We start from the raw sequence: 21,070 nt of genomic DNA on the forward strand, positions 1-21,070 counted from the left end.
TCATCTTTTAGAGCAGAGAGGAAGTTCCGACCGGGGAAGGACTGATGCCACTCCTCCTGAGTGACTCCTGTAGTCTATACTGCCCCACCCCCGATCATCCTGAGTGACTACAGTAGTCTACACTGACCCTGCCCCCGGTCATCGTCCTGAGTGACTCCAGTACAGTCTACACTGACCTCGCGCCTGTTCATCATCCTGAGTGACTCCAATAGTCTACACTGACCCCACCCCCAGTCATCCTGAGTGACTCCCGTACAGTCTACACTGGCCCCTCCCCCAGTCATCGTCCTGAGTGACTCCCGTACAGTCTACACTGCTCCCGCCCCTGGTCATCCTGAGTGACTCCCGTACAGTCTACACTGACCTTGCCCCGGGTCATCATCCTGAGCGACTCCCATACAGTCTACACTGACCCCGCCCCTGGCCATCATCCTGAGCGACTCCCATACAGTCTACACTGACCCCGCCCCTGGTCATCATCCTGAGCGACTCCCATAGTCTACACTGATCTCGACCCTGGTCATCATCCTGAGCGACTCCCATACAGTCTACACTGACCCCGCCCCTGGTCATCATCCTGAGTGACTCCCATACAGTCTACACTGACCCCGTCCCTGGTCATCATCCTGAGCGACTCCCATACAGTCTACACTGACCCCACCCCCGGTCATCATCCTGAGTGACTCCAGTACAGTCTACACTGATCCCTCCCCCGGTCATCATCCTGAGTGACTCCAGTACAGACAGTCTACACTGACCCCACCCCCGGTCATCATCCTGAGTGACTCCCGTACAGTCTACACTGACCCTCCCCCAGTCATCGTCCTGAGTGACTCCCGTACAGTCTACACTGACCCCGCCCCTGGTCATCATCCTGAGTGACTCCCATACAGTCTACACTGACCCCGCCCCTGGTCATCATCCTGAGTGACTCCCATACAGTCTACACTGACCCCGCCCCTGGTCATCATCCTGAACGACTCCCATACAGTCTACACTGACCCCGCCCCTGGCCATCATCCTGAGTGACTCCAGTACAGTCTACACAGATCCCTCCCCCGGTCATCATCCTGAGTTACTCCAGTACAGACAGTCTACACTGACCCCACCCCCGGTCATCATCCTGAGTGACTCCCATACAGTCTACACTGACCCCGCCCCTGGTCATCATCCTGAGTGACTCCCATACAGTCTACACTGACCCCGCTCCTGGTCATCGTCCTAAGTGACTCCCGTACAGTCTACACTGCCCCCGGTCATCATCCTGAGCGACTCCCATACAGTCTACACTGACCCCGCCCCTGGTCATCCTGAGTGACTCCCGTACAGTCTATACTGCCCCGCCCATCATCCTGAGTGACTCCCATACAGTCTACACTGACCCCGCTCCTGGTCATCATCCTGAGTGACTCCCATACAGTCTACACTGACCTCGACCCTGGTCATCCTGAGTGACTCCCATACAGTCTACACTGACCCCACCCCTGGTCATCATCCTGAGCGACTCCCATACAGTCTACACTGACCCCGCCCCTGGTCATCATCCTGAGCGACTCCCATACAGTCTACACTGACCACGCCCCTGGTCATCATCCTAAATGACTCCCATACAGTCTACACTGACCCCGCCCCTGGTCATCATCCTGAGTGACTCCCATACAGTCTACACTGACCACGCCCCTGGTCATCAACCTGAGTGACTCCCGTACAGTCTACACTGACCGCACACCCGGTCATCATCCTGAGTGACTCCTGTACAGTCTATACTGGTCCGTTTGGCCTTTTCGCTCCACGATCTCTAGCAGCTGCTGACGCTGTGAGAAGAGAAAGCGATGACACCTGCTGAGCGTCTTCCCATCACCGCAACCCAGATGTGACAGCTCAGGCCAAGCGGGGAAGCATCACGTGGAGCTCAGCGGCTGCTAGACCAGTGGCGGCTCCAACGTTACCAGCCGTCACTGAGAGCAATGCTCCACAACCTCACGTCTCAACACATGCTACCCGTTTCCTGGGGGAAACAGAGTTGGTCTCATGGGGTAGCCCCGGTCATCGTCCAGTGACTCCTGTACTGTCTACACCATTTCTTGCTTTACAAAACTGAAACATTTCTAGCCAATTCGATCAGATCATGATGATCAAATCTGCCAGAAATTTATGCCACAACATAGCGACACGATTGATCATTTCAACCGATTTCTGGTCACATCAATCGAAACGATGGATCAGTCATGCTGGAAAATCTCGGTCGAAAGAGCTCGATCGAGTGCACAGTGGTAACGGAGTTTGATGCACTGACGTTACTACATCCAGTGGTACCAAGGGGTACAGGTGCTTGCGCTTCAAAAACACGTTCGAAACAGAAGGAAAGGAGTTGTGCCGGCATGAACCCAGCACAACCCAGACGATCTCAGCTGGCAGTCAAATACCTTTCTGATCAAATTCGATCAGAGAGGGACCTATCTGCTGGTAGATCTGGTTTGCAATCATTTCTATGGCCTCCTTAAACCATTAGCAACTTCACTGCTTTTGACCTCAATCGACAGAGCACATTGTGCTGCAAATTCTTGGAATGCCTTGATCTCTCTCTACTAGCAGAAAATAGACACAGAGAGCAGAAGTCCTCTGCTATTTCCTCACACTGCCCCCTAGTGACAAGTGGCCATAAATACACATTACAGCAGTACTAATTAGAAACAGGGAACTGTACCAAATAAGAAATAAAAAAAAATGTGCTAAAATAAATTGGCCTGGAGCATTTGAAAATCTCTAATAAATTGGCTGCTAAAGGGTTAAAGTGGATGCGAGATAAACTTTTGCTCATTGCATAATTGTGTTCCTTTCCTATTGTTTATAGGGCATTCCTCAAGCCAAATACTTTTTTATTTTTGTTTTAATACTCTAATTCCCTATAAACTAAACAAGCCTTGCCCACAGCTTCTCCAGAGTGCCTTGGCATTTTCAGACAGTAGCAAGGGCTTATGGGAGCTCAGTCTGGGCAGGAGGAGGAGGTTACTAGTCAGAGATTTCAGAGGCAGAGGGGAGGAAGGAGAATTAGGTTTTCATAGGCTGAGGGCTGGAGATGCGGAGCAGCTTGCCTGTGTGTAATGTTTACAAACAACATGGCCGCTGTCGTATCACAGGAAGAAATAATCATATTCTGTTGAAGCTGTTTGCAGGTAGATTAGATCTACACTTTAGATAAGATATATAGACAAGTTACTCTGCTGAGACATGGAATTGTGGGGGAGGAGATGAAGATTTCATTTTTCAGCACGACCTGGCACCTGCTCACAGTGCCAAAACCACTGGTAAATGGTTTACTGACCATGGTATTACTGTGCTAAATTGGCCTGCCAACTCTCCTGACCTGAACCCCATAGAGAATCTGTGGGATATTGTGAAGAGAAAGTTGAGAGACGCAAGACCCAACACTCTGAATGAGTCTATCGAAGCATCCTGGGCCTCCATAACACCTGAGCAGTGCCACAGGCTGATTGCCTCCATGTCATGCCGCATTGAAGCAGTAATTTCTGCAAAAGGATTCCCGACCAAGTATTGAGTGCATAACTGAACATAATTATTTGAAGGTTGACTTCTTTTGTTTTAAAAACACTTTTCTTGTATTGGTCGGATGATATATGCTAATTTTTTGAGATAGGAATTTTGGGTTTTCATGAGCTGTATGCCAAAATCATCAATATTAAAACAATAAAAGGCTTGAACTACTTCAGTTGTGTGTAATGAATCTAAAATGTATGAAAGTCTAATGTTTATCAGTACATTACAGAAAATAATGAACTTTATCAAAATATGATAATTTTTTGAGAAGATCCTGTATTGTATAGATGTCCCCCAGTTTAGGTAGTAGGTATAGGTGTCCCCCAGTTTAGGTAGTAGGTATAGATGCGTGCCCCCAGTTTAGGTAATAGGTCTATAGATGTCCCTCAGTTTAGGTAGTAGGTATAGATGTCCCCCAGTTTAGGTAGAAGTTTAGATGTCCTGAATTTAGGAAGTAGGTATAGGTGTCCTGAATTTAGGTAGTAGGTATAGGTGTCCCCCAGTTTAGGTAGTAGGTATAGGTGTCCCCCAGTTTAGTTAGTAGGCAGTGTTACCCATTGTTGCTGTTGGGATAGTTATATATTGTCCGTGTGTGGAGCAAATGCCAACCCAAATTCCTTGTACTGTAATTGGGAACTTACATAACCAATAATTTTTTTGTTATGTTTATGCTCGCTGTCACAATATGCCCTGCATGAAACCACATTATGTTGCTTACTTGTGTTTCTTGGACCTGTCCTACAAACTGAGGAAAGCCTTTCAAGTTTTTGACTTGGAGTTCCTTCCTTCCTCTTCTTATTGATTGCATAACAATGATGTACTCTTATGCTGGGAATACACGGGTCAACCGGCGGCTCGGTTAGCCGCCGGATCGACCCCCACCGCATGTCCGCTCATCCCCACGGATCGATTCCTGCTCGTCCCCGTGGTCACTTCCTTATCAGCGGCTCGATTCCCCGCTATTGTCCGCCGGGGATCGAGTGTGGTATCGACCTGCCGCATGATCGGATCTGTCGGAAATTATCAATCGAGCCATCAGCGGCTCGATTGATAAGGGGGCATCGAGCCGTGTATGCCCAGCATAACTTGAATGTGGCTATTAGAAAGGAGAATGACAAACCTCTCAGAGTCTTAAAGAGAATCTGTATTGTTAAAATCGCACAAAAGTAAACATACCAGTGCGGTTAGGGGACATCTCCTATTACCCTCTGTCACAATTTCGCCGCATTAAAAGTGGTTAAAAACAGTTTTAAAAAGTTTGTTTATAAACAAACCAAATGGCCACCAAAACAGGAAGTAGGTTGATGTACAGTATGTCCACACATAGAAAATACATTCATACACAAGCAGGCTGTATACATCCTTCCTTTTGTATCTCAAGAGATCATTATACACAGGCAGTGTGCATAGAGGGGCCAGGAGGGGGGAGATGCATCACAGAACCACAACACTGAAGAACTTGGCAGCCTTCCAGACACAGGCTGACAAGTCTGACAAGAGAGAGATAAGTTGATTTATTACAGAGATGGTGATAGTAGAACGTGCTGCAGTAAGCCAGAACACATTAGAATAGCGTTTGGAACTTGTAGGATGATAAAAAACAGGATGTAATTTTTGTTACGGAGTCTCTTTAAAATGTCACTTTTCACTGTAACCCCACTATTGTGGGGCTGCCTGGCTGCAAATATGCTACAGTTCATTTGGGCACCAGTGTTCAAAAATACAGTACATTGCAGCTCTCAGGAAGTTTTGGGCAGTACCCTTGAGAAATGATAATACTTTCCCTGGAGCTGCAATAAAGCCAATCTCATTCTGGGGTTCTCTAAATTGATGGTGGGTACAGATGCATACTACAGTGAGCATATCCACTGTGGGACACATCTCTGTTTAGGAAAAAAAAATGGAGATTAAGCTTACACAAGGTCACCCACAGCCTGCAGCAGCTACTTCACGTGTCTCCCGACCCGACCTCCTCATGTGCTGCGGTCCTGTGCGATCTATTCTAAAATGGCACCGATGGAGGAGGAGGGAGGAGACACTTTTCCCGGGCTCGGCTAGTCCATTCAAATAGGGGGGGGGGGGGCAGAGCATAGGAGGCCAAATTACTTCATAGCCTGCTCTGCCTCTATGTCTAGCCACTGCCCACACCCCCCTCCCCCCCACCCTGGCTCATCACTCAGCCCGGCAGGCGGCAGACGTGCAGTGAGGGTCAGGGCGCATTCCAGAGGAAACCATTGTGGGTGGTGGCGGGGGGAGCGCTTGCAAACTGTAAGAAAACGTCTGGCTGCAGCGGCGCCCCCCCCCCCCCCCCCCAAAAAAAATAATAAAAATAATAATTTAAAAAAGTCGGGGGGGGGGGGGGAATTATGATATGAAACAGTGGCGGCGCCCCCCCCCCCCCCCCATGACACCGGCACACGGGTGACTATTAATAGATACGGCCCTGGTGGCCGGTCTGGGAAGGGGGGGGCACAGTGAGGACAGGTCAGTCAGGGCTGGTGTGACTCAGGCGGTGTGGGAGAGGTTGGGCGCTCAGGCTGGAGGCGGGGTCTCGGTCTGGGAGGGGTGTGGCCGGTCAGGCAGGAGATGGGGGTCTCGGTCTGGGGGGGCTCAGTCAATGTCGGCGGGCGGTGGCCGGACAGACCGGGCGGGCTCTTACCTGGCTCCCCCGTAGCTGCGCTGCTAATCCCGGCTCTCCCCGGCATGTAGCCGCCGCTCTCCCGGCCTCTCACACTGGCCGCATTTCCCAGCAGAGCAGAGAACCCTCAGCAGCGCCTGGGCGGAGCTCACTTCTCTCCACCAATCCCTGGCCTGCTCGCCTCCACCAAGAATAGGACGTGTCCTTCCTAATACTACCTAAGAGCAGAAGGACAGACTTATAAACCAATCACCGCCGCATATCCACCCACCTAAGGGCAGTGGCCTTGCCGCATAACTCCGCCTCTTAGACCCGCCCCTCACCATTCTGTCTCGGTATCGGCCTCTAACGGTTCTGCTCTGCCCCTCCTTGGCACTGCACATGTCTCACTGGGACCATTTTACACCAGTCTGTGTGTGATGTGTCTCAGTATTGAAATTAACAGGCTGCTGGTCTTTTCGCCTGAGTTTTCTCACAGGAGATTTTTTCACACCTTATCAAAAAAATGTATTTCAAGCCTCCAGCAGGCAAGTACATTATATTATTTTTTTTACCTCCTCTTTAGGTTTTTTATTTAGTTGTTGGATATTGAAAAGTTATTTTGTAGGAAATATAAAAAATTATCTCTTGAGAGAAAATTTAGGAGAAAAGTTCATTAAATTTAGGGGTCTGACAGCATACCTCCCAACTTTTTGAGATGAGAAAAAGGGACACTTAAGCCACACCCCTGCCACACTCCTTATCAAGCCCCCCCCCCGTCACACCCTTAGTCACGCATACCATAAAGATTTCATAAGAAAAATATGTTGTTTTATAATTCACACCACACTGGTTCTTTTCTATCCTGTTTTTTTTTTCTTCATAGTAACATTTTAAAATTAGCAATATATCAATTGAAAAAATGGGACGTTTAGAGTTTAACATTTTTTTAGTAGCGAAATATATATATATTTACATAGAAAGAGGGACAAATTCCTGAAAGAGGGACAAATGAGGAGGTAAGAGGGATGGAGGGACAGGGCTCCCACAGAGGGGCTGTCCCTCCAAAAGAGGGACAGTTGGGAGCTATGCTGACAGTGGTTAAAAGTGATAAATGAAAATGCCAACATTCTTTTTTGCATTAAAGAGAATTGTAACTTGATTAAAAAAAAAAAAGAGTTTAACTTACCAGGGGCTTCTACCGCCCTCTGCAGACATCCTGTGACCGCACTGGGACAAACCGATCCTCCGGTCCAGGACCAAGGGTCAGTGGTCGGGGGGCCCGCCAGAGCACCCTGAGCAGGAGGGGAGGCAGCCAGTAAAGAGGAGCGGTATATACAGCGGCGGAGAAGGGGGGAAGTCCCCCCCCCCCTTCCCTCACCTTGGGGTCCCCCTACCTGGCTCCCCCCTCCGGTAACTTGGCGGCTAACAGCGGGCAGCAGGGACTTACCGCCGTTTCTCCAGCCGCAAGGGACGCTCTGCTTTGTGTGCAACTAGCCGCGCACAGAGTAGAGCTCCCTCCGGCTGCTGCAAGAACGGCGGTAAGTCTCCGCCCGCTGACCGCTGTTAGCCTCCGAGTTACCGGAGGGGAGAGCATGGAAGGGGGGCCCCAAGGGGGACACCTACAGACCTAGCTACATACTGGGGACACCTAAGACCATTGCTGCATATACTGGGGACACCTATACACATTGCTACATATACTGGGAATACCTATACACCTGGCTACATATACTGGGGACACCTATAGACCTGGCTACATATACTGGGAATACCTATACACCTGGCTACATATACTGGGGACACCTATAGACCTGGCTTTACTGGGGACATCTATAGACCTGGCTACATATACTGGGAATACCTATACACCTGGCTACATATACTGGGGACACCTATAGACCTGGCTTTACTGGGGACATCTATAGACCTGGCTACATATACTGGGAATACCTATACACCTGGCTACATATACTGGGGACACCTATAGACCTGGCTTTACTGGGGACATCTATAGACCTGGCTACATATACTGGGAATACCTATACACCTGGCTACTTCTACTGGGGACAACTATACACCTTGCTATACTGGGGACACCTATAGACCTGGCTACATATACTGGGTATACCTATACACCTGGCTGCATATACTGGGGACACCTATACACATTGCTACATATACTGGGAATAACTATAGACCTGGCTACATATGCTGGGAACACCTATAGACCTGGCTACCTATTCTGGAGACACCTGTAGACCTGGCTATCTATACTGGGGACACCCATAGACCTGGCTACCTATTCTGGGGACACCCATAGACCTGGCTACTTATTCTGGGGACACCTATAGACCTAGCTATCTAAACTGGGGGCACATATAGACTGGTTATCTAATCTGGGGACTCCTATAGACCTGGCTACTTATACTGGAGACACCTATAGACCTGGGTACCTGTACTGAGACAACCAATACACCTGGTTACTACCACTGGGGATACCGCTAGACCTGTTACCTATACTGGGGGCACCTATTTTGGGGTACCTGCTGCCAGATTAACTATTTTTGGGGAACCGTTGCTGCCAGATTAAGTGTATTTTGGGGAACAGCTGCCAGATTATGTGTATTTTTGGGGAACTGCTGCCAGATTGTGTATGTTGGGGGAACCGCTGCTTCCAGATTATGTGTATTTTGGGGGAACCACTGTTGCAAGATTACATGTATTTTGGGTGATCCGCTGCCAGATTATGCATATTTTGGGCAACCGCTGCCAAATTATGTGTATGTTAGGGAAACTGCTGCTGCCAGATTACGTCTATTTTGGGGGAACGACTGCCATATTATCTGTATTTTGGAGGAACCTCTGCCAAATGGTGTAGATTTTTGTGCCTTCTGTCTGTCTTAAGTGCCTTCTGTCTGTCTTAAGTGCCTTCTGTCTGTCTTACATGTCCTGTGGTGATTTCTAACCCAGAGGAACCTTGGTAATCCAGGGCCTATGAGGGCAGCCAGGTTGCATTTTTTAAAACAGTGTTGAAAAGTAGGTCCTTACCGGTCCTCCAGCAACATTAACCTTCCTGTAGCTCCTGGCAGCTTTCCAGGGTCCTCTGTGCACAGCTCTCAGCTTGTCACCTGACACGCCGGGAGCCGTGCACAGACGCCAAAAAGCCGTTAGGAGCTTCAGGAAGGTTAGAAGACGGCGCTGGAGGCTCAGTGAGTATTTTAATTCCTACAAAATCCCCCAAGCACAGTCCCCATTATCCCCTCAGGCATGCCGGTTAGTTGAGACTTTCGTTTTCCTTGAGTTCCGGATAACGGGGACTTTGCTGTACTTTGCAAGTTTTTGTGGAGCACATGGTGCATAGAAACGTACTATCTTGCTGCAGGAGTAATTATCTGTGCAGAGGTAGTGTTTATTAAAGGGAACCAGAGAGGATGAACTATACATACCTGGGGCTTCCTCCAGCCCCATACGCACGGATCGCTCCCACGCCGCCGTCCTCCGCTGCCTGGATCCGCCGCCACCGGGTCCCGTCATTGACGCGAGTCGGCAAGTCGGCCGGCGGACGCGGCCAATTCTCCGCATCACAGGGTGCTCTCCCCATACAGATGCGCATGTGGCTGCTTACTGCGCAGCCGCATGCGTACATGTATGGAGGGAGCCCCTGTGATGCGGACAATTGGCCGCGTCCGCCGGAAGTGACGGGCCCGGTACCGGCGGATCCAGGAAGCTGAGGACGGCGGCGTGGGAGCGATTCAGTCTTATGGGGCTGGAAGAAGCCTCAGGTATGTATAAAATCTTTGCCTTTTTTCACCCCTCGTTCCTCTCTGGTTCCCTTTAATCATTTTCAACCGCCTGGCTTGATCCACTGACTGGCTGCCAGCTTGTACACTCCGATATAAGTCTCTGATAGGAACCCTGTAGGGGAATATGTCCAAGAAGTTTGATGGTTCTATATTACCCCTCATATATGAAATGCAGCGAATGTTACCTCAGACATAAATGCAGCAAACACCCCCCCCCCCCCCAAGCATGATGGGAAAATACAGCTGTACACACCGTAAAATTTTAAAATTTCACCCTAAGCTTCTACTTATTTATATTTCTTATTTTAATGCCCAGAGTTCTGTTTCAAACCTCACCACGATAACTCCGAGATTTAAACTGTTACACCCTTTACTAAGTCTCTTGGGGTTGCAAACCCTAGGCTGTTTCTTCCTGTTAAGAAAGATGCAATGGTGAGGGTGGGATTCTCACACAGCAGAGCTTATTCAGTACTCTCTAAAGCTCCATATACACAATGTCATCCTTACTAATAAAACCCCTGTGTTCCTGTCTCTGTGTCCTTGGGTCCATGCTTTTTGCTACTGTGCATGTGCGCAGCACGGACCCGGACAGCTGTTGAGACAGGAGGACGGGGCCAGTGAGCCAGGTTATCGGGTGCGCACGCGCACTTAAAAAAACAAACCTAGAGCTCGTTTTTAAAAGGGCTTGGGTCTACAAGTCATTAATAATTATCCTTCAATCATTAGGGTGATATTTTAGGCCTGCACTGTACAAGACACACTGTTCGGCTATGGGCAAGCAGCGTGTGCTGTTCTATAGAGAGGGGAGAAGGGAAGGCAGACTGCTTGCAATCAAGTGATGTACTGGGATGCAGAAAACAAAAAGAAAAAACGCTCATTCATTGCTTGTTGAGCTTAAATGGCATCATGGAACAGCTGTACTCCACCTAGATCCTCATCTGAGATCTCGCAGAATGAGACAATCCTTCTGTGAGGTCTCATCCAAGAGTTCTTTAGCATGCATACAAATCTCTGTCAAGTGGGATAATATTCCCAAAACTAAAATTTCAGTAACTGCTCTTAATTACATAACAGAACATTTTAAAACATTCTCACACATTCCCTGTGTGTAAAAACGTATATCTTCACTGCAGAGAGCAAGAGAAATGTGCTTATCAGTGGTCATCAGCAATTGTAATCACTACTGGCTGAAGCTCTCAGTGGCATGTGTCTTCACTCTGCCCCCTCCTTTTCTGCTGAAGTGACTCAGTTGTTGCCAAAGCGATGTTCAGCAGAGGGGAGGGGGGGGGGGGGGGAGAGAGACAGACAGACAGCAATTATTACATTTGCTAATCACAAGAGATGAGCAGTCTTCTCCTGCTTTCTGCAGTGAACATAAACTGTGGCTGGCTGGATAGTGTAATGGTTAAGGGCTCTGCCTCTGACATGGGGACCTGGGTTCGAATCTCGGCTCTGCCTGTTCAGTAAGCCAGCACCTATTCAGCAGGAGACCTTAGGCAAGTCTCCCTAACACTGCTACTGCCTATGGAGCACGTCCTAGTGGCTGCAGCTCTGGCGCTTTGAGTCCGCCAGGAGAAAAGCGCTATATAAGTGTTTGTCTTTGTCTTTAAACGATTTTACACAGGGAATGTATGGGAATGCTTTCAAATGTCCTTTTATGTAACTAAAAGTAGTTACTGTCATTTTAGTTTTGGGAGTGTAATCCTACTTTAAATGGGTTGAGTTGAAACCTAGTTGACTGTCCAATCTGAGCACAGGGGTTTCCTCACAAGAAGCATGAAAGTACTATACTTTTTATTACAGTAGTATGAAGATGCCTGGTGGCCTTCTTGTAGAGTAGGGCCTCTCACACACAGTTTTTGTATGTTTGTTGTTGTTTTTTTTTAAATGGTGCCTGGAGTTCTGCATTTAAAAGACTAGTTCATACCATGTATTTTCAGATCATGTTTGTATATGTTATGTTGAAGAAGCTGTAAGAAGATACATAATAATTTATACTTCGGAGAAGAAATTGTATTGATAGCTGCAGCCTTGGAATTGTGCCTGCTTTACTTTACAGATCTGTCTCATGTGATCTCCTGTGTCTGTCAGCATGAGATATTCTAAAGCTTTTCAAGTTACAATAAAAGTTATCTTTCTGCTACCCAGATGTTGTCCGTGTTTTGAGGAAGGGGCGCAGGATCTGACCTATCCATGATTTGATGGAGGAACACAGACCGGGGGCGGGGTCCTTTTAAAGTGAATAAGAGATAAAGCACCCTCATGTATTTTACCATAAATATCAGTGGGAACATTAGAGAAACCACCTACCCTGCTCTCCGTTTCATTCTTCATTGCTCAGCCTGCTTGTTATCAGCCCTGATCAAATCCCCCACTGAGCATTCAGTCTGGCTTTGCTCAGGAATCATTATAGCTGAGTCATTATAGCAGAGCCAGAAGGGGGCAGGCATGGGCTTAAAAAGAGAAGACATTTAGGTGTCATTAGTAGGGATAAAGTTATTGCTGATTGAATAGGGACATAGCTAAAATGTGAAAACTGCTCTGGTCCATAAGTGGAAAACAAGGTCTGGATGTGAAGTGGTTAAATGGTGTACACCCTCTTTTATTGAAAAACTGAAATGTCCATTTCAATGCTTCACAAACCATTTATGTTTTAATAATATTTCAAGAAGTACCGGAACATGGGTATTTATAGTATTTAGAATGTGTCTGTGTTCTTTTTGCCATATCTTTTTTTCCTTTTTTCCATTGCAAGGGTTAATAAACAAGTGCTTCATTCAGATGAGACAAGGACTAGCAATCCAATGCAGTGGAAGCCCCCCTGAAAAGTAAATAGAAGCCAAAACCTACAGTAAATTGGGTTTGTTTAAATGCATATCAAAGCAACATTCCTATTGATTTCCTCCCTGTAAACTGGCACATACTCAGATCCCCAATTTTTTCACGAAGAGGTGTACCTCTACCCCCGTCTTTACCTCTTAGAGACTGTAGTCTACCTGGGATTTTTTTTTTATTGATTTTTTTTATACCCAGTCCTGTTCTTGCCAATAAAATAAATCCTATTTTTTTACATTTGCACAGCATATAAAATGTTTTGGAAATGTTAGTGTAAAAAAAAAATTGTGTTGTATTTAAGTATGTGAAGGCATTGGATCACCAACACGGGCAATGGGCACTTCACAGGCAGGTGAAGTGAATAATATACACTGTATGGCCTGGTGCACACCAGAGGAGTTTTTCTGAGCGTTTTGAGTTTTTAAATCTGCTGCTAATGTTATCCTATGTGTCTGTGCACACTGGAGCAATGAGGTTTTGTAGAAAAAACCCATAGCATTACATTGGGAAGAGCTTTTGAAATCTCTAAAACAGGGGTCTCAAACTCAATTTACCTGGGGGGCCGCAGGAGGCAAATTCAGGATGAGGCTGGGCCGCACAGGGAATTTCACAATCGCGGCGCATCGCCGCCTCTGCCCGCCCCTCTCACTGTTCCTTCACAGAGAGGGGCGGGGAGAGGCCACGATCCATGCGGCGATTGACATCAGGAGGGGCAGAGCTGAAGCTGAAAGCTCTGCCCCTTCCAGGAAATGCCGGCGGATTGCCCCCCGGGCGATTTGGGGGCTCTGCAGCCCTCGTTTAGCAGCGGGGATGCGGCGGATTACTTGGGAGCACTGAAGCGAACTATAAGAAAGCTTTTGCCGGCGAGGGCCACAAAATATTGTATCGAGTGCCGCAAATGGCCTGCGGGCCGCGAGTTTGAGACCCCTGCTCTAAAAGCTCTTCCCAATGTAATGCTATGGGTTTTTTTTACAAAACCTCATTGCTCCAGTGTGCACAGACACATAGGATAACATTACCAGCAGATTTAGAAACTCAAAACGCTCAGAAAAACTCCTATGGTGTGCACCAAGCCTATGTTATGTTGTTACAAAGACACCTGACAATGGGTGTGATATATTGGCTTAGCAAATGAACAATCAGTTCACTGAAGATGATGTGTGAAAATTGAGAAATTGTGTAAAAGCTCAGCTAGTTTGGCATGGATGAAATTCTGATGATTAGATGGACTCTGGTCAGAACATCTCCAGTTCAGGAGGCTTTGTGGAGTGTTCCTAGTGTGCAGGGGTCTGAGGAAAGGCAGCACCAGTCAGGAGCAGAGATAGTCAATGAAATGCAAATCATTCCAACTTTCATTCAACTTTCATTGCATTGCATGGAATTGGGTCAACTGCTATTGCTGAAATTTTCAGTTGCTCCAATTCAAAGTTGCACACGATTTGCAAGTAAGTCAGAGTTATTTGCATCTTATTGGCAATCTCTAGTCAGGAGCATGCAAGACTTAAAGGGACTCCGAGCAGTGCCTGTGGGTATGCCTTTAAGCATACCCACAACTAATGAATTATATCCTCACACCTACCGGCATGATGTTTGTAATTATATCCCCCTGGGTTCCTTGTATTTAATTGCATTGTGCTGAATGGAGCTGCCGACACTGGGGAAAGTGTCGTCCTGTGTAATACAATGCTGAATAAGGAATCCAAGATGGCGGCCGTGATTTTCGATCGCGAAAATTGTAAAAACTAAAAGGCGTGGGACGGCGGTTTATATATCAACGGAAAGAGGAGAAAAAGAGCTTCAAAATGGTATGCATCTTTCCATAGTTACTGCACTGCTCGGAGTCCCTTTAAGGAAAACCTGTAACAATAAAACCCTCCCCTGGGGGGCACTCACCTCGGGTGGGGGGAAGCCTCTGGATCCTATTGAGGCTTCCCCCGTCCTCCTCGGTCCCACTGCAGCGATGATAAAGCTCCCCTAACAGCGGGGATGTAAATATTTATCTTCCCGACAGCCAGTATCGGCTTTACACTCTGAGATAGGCGTAAATAGCCGATCGCTGCCGGCCCGCTTGTCAGGCTTGTCGAGGGAGGATTCCGGGACACTTCAGGGGAGCCAGCGCTGGATTGCCTGCAGCTACAGGGGAGTGGGAAGCATCAGGGTCCCGAGGTGAGTAACCCCCAGGGGAATTAATTTTTGTTACAGGTTCTCTAAGTACACACCTGAGATAAGTCTTCGGAAAGTGAAAGTTTACAGACCAATTTTACCACCTTCCACGTAGTATGACGGCATATCTACACAGTCTATTCTTTTAAGCGGAGTACCCCCATCAGATAAAAATCTTTGCAAACTGTCAATAGGTTTGTCAGGGAGGTTTGAAAGACTGAACGTTCTGATGCTGTACACAACATGCAAAAGATCAGTATCTGCAAAAGATCAGTTCCTGCAAATTGCATTCATAGTCTGATATCTGAGATCTCATACACCCCTTGTTTAATGGAGATCCATCTGCAGATCAGAGGCTGCTTAACCACCTTGACAGTATTCCCGACTCAGAATCGGGAATACCGCCAGGGGTGAAAAAAAAAATGCTGATGGAGCTAATCCCGAGCTTGGGTCAGGGTAGCCGCTGGGAGTAATCTGCATAGCGGATCGGGACACTCCGCAGCCAGTCTTCTTTCAGTCCTCCAGGGCTTCCTCATCTGTTGCATGGCAACAGACATTGATCTTACCATATAGAGCACCACCCAGAGGACAGGAGGAAGAAATGCAGCGCTGGATCCTGGGGAAGTGAGTTCTGTGCAGAGTTGAAGAAGGATCTCTCTGGGGAACTTACTTTTTTTTTTTTTCTGGATTTTAATAGAATAAATAATGAAGAATCCTTGCAACCTTCTCCATGTCAAGTCTATAAGTTGCCTTTAATTGTACCTTACAAAAGTGGACTCTCTCTCTTTGTCAGAAGTGTGACTTACCTGCTTTTTGTTTTCCATCACTTCCACCTGCCCTGTAACAAACAGCAAAAGTAAAACATAAATGCTTCTGCACAAAGAAAACCTAGCTGCTGATTGGGCGGCACAGTGACGTAGTGGAATGCACTCTCGCTTTGCAGCGCTGGGTCCTCAGTTTGAATCTAGGCCAGGACATGAGCATTGAAGCACTCACTGAGGCTGTAGCCACACTATGAGTGCTCTCTGAATGCTTTTCTGACTGTAAGGGCCATATGCAATTCACTTTTTTCTCCTGGGTTATCTGCTGGGAGATCATTTTTCCTCTTCTCTTTAAAATAACTTCTCAGCATTTTCCAATTAAAAGTGTACCAAATAGTAGTTGAAAAAGTACTATCAAAAAAGTATTTACTTTCTAGAGGTTTAACAGGCATTTCATAAGCAAGGTGTAAAAATATCACCTAGGAGAAAAAGTTAATAGCATATGGGTCCAAGTGCTTTTTAAAAACGCTCCTATTCACTTGCAGTAAAATTGACGCGGAATTTGTTTCGCAATCGCATCGATTTTGCTGTGATTTTAATGCAAGTGAATGGAAGTATTTTTTAAAAAGCGCTCATAGTGTGGCTACAGCCTTATGGCACTGGAGTTAGCTTCCTCGGCAGTGCCATAGCCTGCAATGGATAATTTGTGCGCCTGGGTGCTTTGGCACACTCTCTGAATCGGGACTCGGGAAACGTAAACAGTGGCACAGCTGTATTACAGTTGGCAAGCTGACATCTTTCTTTGGTAAAACCTGGTACACACCTTCAATTTTGATTGGCCAATTTTACCATCTCCATGTGGTATAAGGGTTCACCTACACCAGGGGTGCCCACACTTTTTCAGGTCACGAACTACTTTAAAATTTGCAGAGGCCAGGAGATCTACCAACGTTTAAATGCTAAGCTTAACCCCCTTCCACCCCCGTTTAGGTTAGCCAGGTATATGTGCCTGCAGTATAGGTTAGCCAGGTATATGTGCCTGCAGTATAGCTTAGCTAGGTACATGTGCCTGCAATATAGCTTAGCTAGGTACATGTGCCTGCAGTATAGGTTAGCCAGGTATATGTGCCTGCAATATAGCTTAGCTAGGTACATGTGCCTGCAGTATAGCTTAGCTAGGTACATGTGCCTGCAGTATAGGTTAGCCAGGTATATGTGCCTGCAATATAGCTTAGCTAGGTACATGTTCCTGCAGTATAGCTTAGCTAGGTATATGTGCCTGCAGTATAGCTTAGCTAGGTACATGTGCCTGCAGTATAGCTTAGCTAGGTATATGTGCCTGCAGTATAGGTTAGCCAGGTATATGTGCCTGCAATATAGCTTAGCTAGGTACATGTGCCTGCAGTGTAGCTTAGCTAGGTACATGTGCCTGCAGTATAGCTTAGCTAGGTACATGTGCCTGCAGTATAGCTTAGCTAGGTACATGTGCCTGCAGTATAGCTTAGCTAGGTACATGTGCCTGCAGTATAGCTTTGCTAGGTACATGTGCCTGCAGTATAAGCTTAGCTAGGTACATGTGCCTGCAGTATAGCTTAGCTAGGTACATGTGCCTGCAGTATAGCTTAGCTAGGTACATGTTCCTGCAGTCAGTGGCGTCCCTACCATGGGGCGGCCAGGAGCGCTCCGCTCCGGGTGTCAGCTCCAGGGGGGGTGTCATCAAGGCCTCCCCAGAAGCCTTGATGACACAGGAGGGGAAGCAGCGCTGAAGGAGGGGTGGCAGCGTCGGCGGGGAGGGGGGAAATACCCCCCACATCTCCCTCACCTGGGTCCCCTCCTTCGGCGCTTCCCCTCCACGGGCGCCGGCAACGGGCACTGACAGGGCGGCTGATAGCCGCCCTCAGTTTACCCGAGCAGGGCTACGGGAAGATGGCCGCCGAAGCCCGCACTGGAGACAAAAATAGACGGCAAGATGGCCGCCGACGCCATCTTGCCGTCTATTTTTGTCTCCAGTGTGGGCTTCGGCGGCCATCTTCCCGTAGCCCTGCACTGATGACGCAGCAGGAGACGGCGCGGGACATTCAAGAGGAGCTGCGGAGGCTGCCTGGGACTCGGAAGACATCTGCAGTTAAGGTTTTTTTCTTTTACAGGTGCACCGGCCACCCACCGCTGCTGCCCACCTACCCACCGCTGCTGCCCACCTACCCACCACTGCTGCCCACCTACCCACCAGGCTACCCACCACTACTGCCCACCTACCCACCGCTGCTGCCCACCTACCCACCACTGCTGCCCACCTACCACCACTGCTGCCCACCTACCCACCACTGCTGCCCACCTACCCACCAGGCTACCCACCACTGCTGCCCACCTACCCACCACTGCTGCCCACCTACCCACCGCTGCTGCCCACCTACCCACCAGGCTACCCAGCAGGCTACCCACCGCTGCTGCCCACCTACCCACCACTGCTAGCAGGCTACCCACCACTGCTGCCCACCTACCCACCGCTGCTGCCCACCTACCCACCACTGCTGCCCACCTACCCAGCAGGCTACCCACCACTGCTGCCCACCTACCCACCACTGCTGCCCACCTACCCACCAGGCTACCCAGCAGGCTGCCCACCTACCCACCACTGCTGCCTACCTACCCACCAGGCTACCCAGCAGGCTACCCACCACTGCTGCCCACCTACCCACCGCTGCTGCCCACCTACCCACCGCTGCTGCCCACCTACCCACCGCTGCTGCCCACCTACCCACCAGGCTACCCACCACTGCTGCCCACCTACCCACCACTGCTGCCCACCTACCCACCAGGCTACCCAGCAGGCTGCCCACCTACCCACCAGGCTACCCACCACTGCTGCCCACCTACCCACCACTGCTGCCCACCTACCCACCACTGCTACCCAGCAGGCTGCCCACCTACCCACCAGGCTACCCACCACTGCTGCCCACCTACCCACCACTGCTACCCAGCAGGCTGGCCACCTACCCACCACTGCTGCCCCCCTACCCACCATGCTACCCACCTACCCACCACTGCTGCCCACCTACCCACCAGGCTACCCAGCAGGCTACCCACCACTGCTGCCCCCCTACCCACCACTGCTACCCAGCAGGCTGCCCACCTACCCACTAGGCAATCAGGCTGCTCACCCTTCACCACCTACCCACCAGGCTATCAGCTTGCCAACACTCAAATCTGCTACTGATATTGTGTATTTTGTGGTCAGATCTGCTACCGACATTGTGTATTTTGTGGTCAGTTTAACTACCGTCATTATGTATTTTGTGGTCAGTTTAACTACCGTTGTGTATTTTGTGGTCAGTTTAACTACCGTCATTGTGTATTTTGTGGTCAGTTTAACTACTGATATTGTGTATTTTGTGGTGAAATCTGGTGCTGACATTGTGTATGTTCTGGTCAAATCTACCGCAAGATTGAATGATTTTTTTCTGGTCAAATCTGCCGACATGATTGAATGTATTTTCTTGTGAAATCTGCTCACATAACATGTAATGTCTGGTGAAATGTTCTCGCATTACGTGTATTTTATGTTGAAAGCTTCTGACATTTTGTGTATTTTCTGGAGAAAAGCTGCGCAATGATGTGAATTTTCTGGAGAAAGGTTGACTAAAACTTGGGTGCACTTTTAAATTAGCTCCGCCCCATCCGGTCATAGCCACGCCCATTTTTTCGCCGCGGCGCGCTTCGCGCGCCGCAGGTGGTGTACCGTGAGGGGGGGGGGTGTCTTTCAATACCTAGCACCGGGTGTCAAATGCCCTAGGTACGCCACTGCCTGCAGTATAGCTTAGTTAGGTACATGTGCCTGCAGTATAGGTTAGCTAGGTACATGTGACTGCAGTATAGGTTAGCTAGGTACATGTGACTGCAGTATAGGTTAGTTAGGTACATGTGCTTGCAGTATAGGTTAGCTAGGTACATGTGACTGCAGTATAGGTTAGCTAGGTACATGTGACTGCAGTATAGGTTAGCTAGGTGCATGTGCCTGCAGTATAGGAGGTAGTAGAGGGCTACCTCAATTTGGCGGCTGAGGGTACAGGAGCGCTCTGGCTGGCAAAGGGGCAGCGTGCGACGTGCGTGGTTGTAACATGCTCAGCGCCGCCCCCACCCGAGACATCGCGGCCACGCCGCCTCTCTCCTCCCCTGCATCTTTATTGGCTGCAACATTTAATGAGACACCGAGAAGGCAGTTGCGATCTACTGGTAGATCTCGATCGATCTATTGGGCATCCCTGACCTACTCATTAGGCTTGATTCACAAAGCGGTGCTAACAGTTAGCACCCTGGTGAAAAGCCCCTTATCACTCCTAAACTCAGTTTAGGCGTGATAAGTTTAGGCGTGATAAGTTTAAGCACCAACTGGGTTAGCACTGCAGTGCACAGCTGATCAAAAGTTTTGCGCTAGCAAAGTCTGGTGCACTTCGCATAGAGTTTAATGGCGCTGCTTTGCGCATGGGACTTTGTACGCGATCTAAACTTACCATGCCTAAACTTATCATGCCTAAACTTATCACGCCTAAACTGGCTTTTCACCAGCGTGGTGCAATGGTTATCAAGCCTAAAGTCTTTTACTGGGTTAGCACCACTTTGTGAATCGAGCCCAATGTGACTCTGAAGACTCTTAAAAATCTTTTTTTTTTTATTAAACCATCCTGTTTAATACCTTAATCCTACCTAAACTGCCGTATCCCTGCGCCTGTAATCTATCTAAATCCCCCCTAACTCCCCCCTCCCTCTCCCCTGCAAAATCCACGACTTTCTTGGCTGTGGATTTTGCTGCCCGCATTAGCTTCCGTGTGAGGCAGGGCTATGAGCTGCAGCCCTGCCTCACACACGTCTGTCAGCGGCGGATCTCCGCCTCTCCCCGCCCCTCTCAGCAGACAGGCAGACAGAGGGACGGGGGAGAGGCGGCGATCCGGGCTGACAGACGCGCGTGAGGCAGGGCTGCAGCTCATAGCTCTGCCTCACACGGAAGCGCTCCCTGGATCGCCCCCCGGGGAGTTAGGGGGGGGGGATTTAGATAGATTACAGCCGCGGGGATACGTCGGTTTAGGTAGGATTAAGGTATTAAACAGGATGGTTTAATAAAAAAAAGGATTTTTAAGAGGCTTCAGAGTCTCTTTAATGGTATTCAATATCTGTTGACCCTCATACTACATGGAGGTGGTAAAATTGACCTAAATTGAAGGGTAGATAAGGAAGGGTAATAATATAAATAGGGGCAGTGAGTAACGATAGTAAGAGGGAATAGTGTTAAATGTATAAATAAATTATTAATTTAGGATTATACAACTAACCTG

At 48.5% G+C, this 21,070-nt stretch overlaps 1 protein-coding gene across 1 annotated transcript in view; it reads right to left on the bottom strand.

Annotated features, from left to right (window-relative positions):
* Nucleotides 1-5,855, bottom strand: part of LOC137533607 (phosphatidylinositol 4,5-bisphosphate 3-kinase catalytic subunit beta isoform-like) — a 58,180-nt gene extending 52,325 nt beyond the window's left edge. Inside the window, exon 1 of the mRNA XM_068254954.1 lies at nt 5,476-5,855. The gene's annotated coding sequence lies outside the window, so the exon portion shown is untranslated. The remainder of the gene's footprint in view (nt 1-5,475) is intronic.
* Nucleotides 5,856-21,070: the final 15,215 nt, after the last annotated feature.

The sequence above is a fragment of the Hyperolius riggenbachi genome, chromosome 9 (assembly GCF_040937935.1).
Source record: "Hyperolius riggenbachi isolate aHypRig1 chromosome 9, aHypRig1.pri, whole genome shotgun sequence".
Classification (NCBI taxonomy): domain Eukaryota; kingdom Metazoa; phylum Chordata; class Amphibia; order Anura; family Hyperoliidae; genus Hyperolius; species Hyperolius riggenbachi.